The sequence below is a fragment of the Melanostigma gelatinosum genome (genome assembly GCF_949748355.1).
Source record: "Melanostigma gelatinosum genome assembly, chromosome: 5".
In the NCBI taxonomy this organism is placed as follows: domain Eukaryota; kingdom Metazoa; phylum Chordata; class Actinopteri; order Perciformes; family Zoarcidae; genus Melanostigma; species Melanostigma gelatinosum.
Window position 1 is genome coordinate 4676687 of NC_136638.1, and position 5688 is coordinate 4682374.

Below are 5688 nucleotides of genomic sequence, written 5' to 3' on the forward strand. Positions count from 1 at the left end.
ATGGAGGTCATATGCCACCTCTGGATGTACAGCAGATTGAAATGTCTGACTATATGAGTGCCCTAACTTCTCTTGCTGAAGCTCTCTCCAAGCAGATCGAGAGGACTCGAGCAGGACCTGAAGCAGCGGCAGCTGGAAAGCAGATACAAGTAGGTGATTGGGTCAGGGTCAAGGTTCACAAGCGCAAGTGGACTGACCCCAGGTGGACTGGGCCGTACGAGGTGAAGGAGGTTACTTCACACACGGTCCAGGTCAAGGGCAATCAGGCACCCCTTGGCACCACCTGACACACTGTGTCCCAGCACCGGTACCAACCAGAACATTGGGAGAAATTCGCACTAATTTGGAAAATGCATCGGGAACTTAGACGCTGTCTAGGGGACCCTTATGCAAACCCCACCGACCGAGGTCAGCAGCGCTTCACCTGGAAAGGGGTGGGATGTGGGAAAAAAACTATAATGGGGGTGGGTATGGGCATACTAGTTGCCCTCCTGATCTGGGGACTAGAAACCAAGTATCAGACACACCAGCACCCATCTCATTCAACTGCCCCTCTTCCCTCTCCATCCCCGAATCAGACACACACCCGAACTAGACATAGCACCCCACCAGCTTCCGATCCAGACAATTCAGATGATAGGGACCTAAACATCGAGTTACAGCCATTGAATGAGTAGTTCCAAAACATAGAATTCACACCAAGCAGGTGTGAAAAGGGGGATTTGTAAATAAAATATACATTCATTCAATGTTAAACACAGCTTATACGCGGATATTTGAGTTCTAGTGCACGAAGGTCAAAAACTCCAGGTGGGGTACTCGCTTGAACAAAGTGGAAAATACGAGAACTCTGAAGGATAGCCTTTGCCCCAGTTAAATGTCACATAGTCTTACAGATAACTAGCTTCAACTGCCTGCTCCATCTTAGAGATAGAAAGAGGCGCCCTAGCATATCTAGCGCCTAGCTTATCTAGTCGGCCGAACATAACAATATGCTGTTACATCAACATTTCACACACACTGACGTTCCAGAGAAGGCGGGATCCGGACGTGAGCCAGTGTGGGCGGAGATGCCCAGTGCTCCAACAGGCTGTCTGTAAGATAGAAACAGATCCGCCTCCTACTTTGTATTCAACCAATAGGCTTCCATCCGAAGAACCTATTCACGGCTCGCGCACTCTGTCTAAGCGCCTTTTAGCTTTTCATTCTCTCCTACAGAGTGAACTTTTCTAGGTCCGTGCACGTTTAACTGCTGGACATAATACTTCTGTTACAAATAAACCTTATTGCTTGAATTGAGCTAAACGCCTCGACCTAAGTCTGTTCACCTGAGTTTTCTCCTCAACATGAGTTTTATTCTCAACACACTATCAATAGTAATAGAGTGGTCTCGTGTGACGTCACAGTTTAACTGTCGGCCATGTTGGAGTACACACAAAGCCACTGGCATGCACGGCTGAGTCGCATAACCTATCGATCATGGTGAACTTTTGTGCTGTCTTTGGTTGTGGCAGCAGAGCTGATAGACAATAAATCATTCTTTCGTTTGCCAGCGGTCATTACACATCAAGGAAATGACACGAAGGAGCTATCCAAGCGACGTCGCGAGAAATGGCTGTCACGCATCTCTCGAGATATAAAGGAATGGAATTTGGCGTATACTAGAGTATGTGCGGATCACTTTATAAGTGGTCAGTGATTTTATTTACAAATTCGTTTGTGAACAGTATTTAATAAAGGAAATATAAATTAAACTTGGACATGAGAAGGTTACCGAAGCTTCATCGGCCCGTGACAGCAGTCGGTACCAGAGACGTGTCGAGCGTGTACAACAGGCGAAACACATAGATGCAGCCTCAGCATTGCTTGATATGAGTTTAACGTCAGATCATATATATATATATATATATATATATATATATATATATATATATATATATATATATATGTGTGTGTGTGTGTGGGGGGGGGGATGAAGTTAGGGGTTAGTTGAAAGTTAATTCCTACACACACGCACACAATGACATGCATGTACAATGTAAACAAACACACGTGTCTGTTTGCACTGAGTAAACATTGAATATTGCTAAATATCTGACCAGATCTGTATATATTTACCCTCCCAATGACGAGATGAGAATTCTCGACGACCGTTGCTTTGACGTCTCGGACCCATCCACTGACAAACTGATTATAAGCGTCGAGCCCTTAGTAGCACTCCAACTCGTCTTTTGTGTAAGGACTAGGGGTGTTCACGAGATACGTGTAGATGTTGGCGTAGTTTACCGATGGAAGATAAGTAGGATCGGCACTGAAACGATCTGCACTCATCGTATAGGGATCCAAGTTACCAATAACCTTCAATTTGGCCAGGTAGTGAACCTTTGATGCACTATCCAGTGATTCAAAGTATGGTATTTTCGCCGCACTTCCTTGTTTACTCGCCGCCATGTAGGATCTGTATGTACTCCAACATGGCGGACAGACCTCGTAACTAAGGAGATCGTGACGTAGGTGAGACCACTCTATAGTTCATGAAATAGAGGCCCCATCTGCACCACACGACAGACTGGTGTGTCCGCCACATGGCCCAGATGAGGTCTGATTGTCTCCGGGGATTCAGTTTCTTTGTCTCTCTAAAGTCTCTGAAATGTCTCATATTACACATTCCTCAGCCCATCGATCAGCTCAGTGATTGGCTGAACCCTTCGGACTTCAGTCGGCCACTTCCTTGACCAATTCCTCCCCCCTTCTTGAAGGCTGTGCTCAGAAACTCTTCAGCAACATCCCCCTCTCTCTGACTTCATGGCGGTGTCATAAATTCTCTGGTTTCTCACACAGTGCACAACAAATTCAGTAACTCTCCCTTTAGTTTAAACCTTCTACAAGTAAACATATTGTAACACAATATCTATCGATAGGAGTGCTTTAAAACTTAAATTCCTCACAATAGTCCGCAGTCCGCACGAGTTGTATGAACCAGTCAGTCACAGTGTTATGCTAATGTTAGCTAATAAAGTTAGCCAAAGATACAACGGTCTCCTAAACTTATTTTACACTTAACTACAATCTTCATATTTAAGTCTCTATGACAGCCAACTTTTCATTTCATTTTCCAGTGTGGAAGTTCAAATAGAAACTCTTTGATTTCATATTAGGTTGGACAAAGTTGTTCTGATCAAGTATGAACCGAACCTTTGTCCTGACTCTGATATTCATACTGGAGTCATGTGACTCTAAAGACTGTCACATAGTAAATCATAAGAATGAAAAACAATAAGAAAAAACTGGTCATGAACTAAATGCCATTACCGGTAGTCCATTTTTATTATATGCTTGAAGATGAAGAGTCTACCAGGTTTTTATGAATATAAATTAAAATGTTTTAATTTGAAGAAATTGCTATAAAATGTCCAGTCTTAAACCAGATGAATGGTGTATCTCTTCCTTCCTCTTAGCTGGAAGCACTCTGTGTGTGGGAGTGGTTAGGGTTAGTGAAGTGAATCATCTGATGTTATTTTCTCTCATCAGCATTTAAAACAGACGTCGGTGTAAACCCTATTAAGTTTGTGCTGGTTTGTCATTATTAAGCGTCTAACCCCATGGGGGTAGAACCCTATTACGTTTGTTATTATTAAGGGTCTAACCCGATAGGGGAAGAACCCTATTGAGTTTGTGCTGGTTTGTTATTATTAAGGGTCTAACCGCATAGCCTTATTAGAACTATATTAGTGCCTTACAGTTTTTCTCGATTGCAAAGACACATTTCTTGAAACGGTCGCCCATTCTCTCAAAACTGTAAACACAAAACCTCATCTTCAAGCACTATTTACAAAACCTCTGAATCCTCTTGCAAAATGAAACTTTCGCCTCCAAACAGTTTTACCTGTGCTCAAAATCAAACACTGCTCTCAAATCACAAACAAAGTGATGAAAATAATATACACCATCAAGCAGTCAGTAAACAATACACCAATAAATAGAAAACACATTGTTCAAAACATATAGTTCTCAGGGAGAAGTAGATTTTTAATCTCAAAACAAATTTCAGATGAACAAAAACATGTTCTGTTACAGTAGCTCAAAATTGATCAGAAATGACAACTGTGCTTTGCTCTTTGTAATTTCTTTTGTTCTTCCTCCTCCTTGTACCCCTATTTTTACAGTACTGTACCCTGCATCTCACAAACGTGTCCTTTGTCTCTGTGATACTGTAATTCTTGTTCTTTGTTGATATGAACCTGCAACCAGTCAAAATCTATTGAGCAGTCAGTACTGTTACTGTTACAAATAGAAAGCACGATGTCCTCACATTGTTTCTTCTATCCATTCTCAGACTTTCTCCTTCCCACCTTCTGTTAAGGCCACAACTTCTGGTCACAGGGAGAAATCGCCCCCCCCCCCCCCCCCCCCCTCTTGCAGCCATGCTGTCTCAATCGGCTCCAAAACACAACAGCAGGTTAAAGTAAAAATCAAATGGATTTATTATCCAAGAAGCATAAAAACAGATACAAACAGTTACAAACCGAATCACACAATGATTCACAAAACAAACCTATATATAAAATCAAATGTGAGATCCAATCCGAGCCACCCAGAAGGCTGGTCTGCCTCCTCGGTGGCCAGCAGAAGATCTGAAAACCCCCAGCGCTTCAAACCCTTTGTCCCCTCAAAGTTGCATTCCTCAGCTCATCGATCAGCTCACTGATTGGCTGAAGTCCAACAAGCCCCACCTGGGCCTATGGCCCATTGTCCTAAACTTCACACCTCTCCCTGCCACTTTCACACCACCCCCACTCCAGCACATTCCTCAAACCCCATCTCAAAGACACTTAATGCATGAAATAAAACTTAAAACCCGCACACTTGTTGTGGAATATTTCTGTGAATAGTCGGGAGAAGAGTGTTAAAGTGTTAACAAATCAATGTCAAATGAAACAGAGTCTGGATGAACGATCAAAGTTGTAATAGTCAATTTATTTGCTTGCAAGCAAAGAGAACACAGTCTCACAGACACATCACCGTCATCTGCGAGAGGTGCTCTGATGACACATTCAAATGCATGGACATTTATCCTCAGTCAGCATGCTGTTATCTTGATTTGCAAACAGAGAACAAACAAGAAAAGAAGACAGAAGATAATAAAAATGTCAAGGCAGATGTTTTCCTTTGAAGCACAGTGTCCTGTCTTTACGATACCCTGAAGGCACTTTATGGCCGGTTTACGAATCCCTTATTTATCAGTTTGCCCCACAATAAACCATGGATACACCCAGCCAGATGCGTCCTTTGATGTCACTGTTAACTGGTCAAAGAGTTAAGTCACAGTATTGCAGAGACGGAAAAAGCCTGTGAACCATCACACATCATATATGCCTGCAGAGGGTCATGCTCTTCAGCTGATGCTCATCAGGAAGTACCGTAATCTAGACAGACCTCTGTGTGTCGCCGTCTTTGAAGACAAATAATGCACAGGAAAACAGATAACAAATAACAGATAAGACACCTGGATGCAAAACTTACGAGAATCATTTAGAAGACACAAGGTTTAGTGCCTGCTCTTCTAAAACTCACATTTCTTAACCCTAAAACAGTAGACTGACATATTTTCCCATAACACACTTCAACCACCTGTTTGCTCTCTAAACTGGCTTATATTGGTTGTGTCACATCATTTGACACAAATTA

The 5688-nt window shown here is 42.5% G+C and overlaps 1 protein-coding gene across 1 annotated transcript in view; it reads right to left on the reverse strand.

Annotated features, from left to right (window-relative positions):
- Positions 1-4714: 4714 nt before the first annotated feature.
- The window catches only part of mplkip (M-phase specific PLK1 interacting protein), a 5580-nt gene continuing 4606 nt past the window's right edge, over positions 4715-5688 (reverse strand). Inside the window, exon 2 of the mRNA XM_079269265.1 lies at positions 4715-5688. This exon is cut by the window's right edge and continues 936 nt beyond it. The gene's annotated coding sequence lies outside the window, so the exon portion shown is untranslated.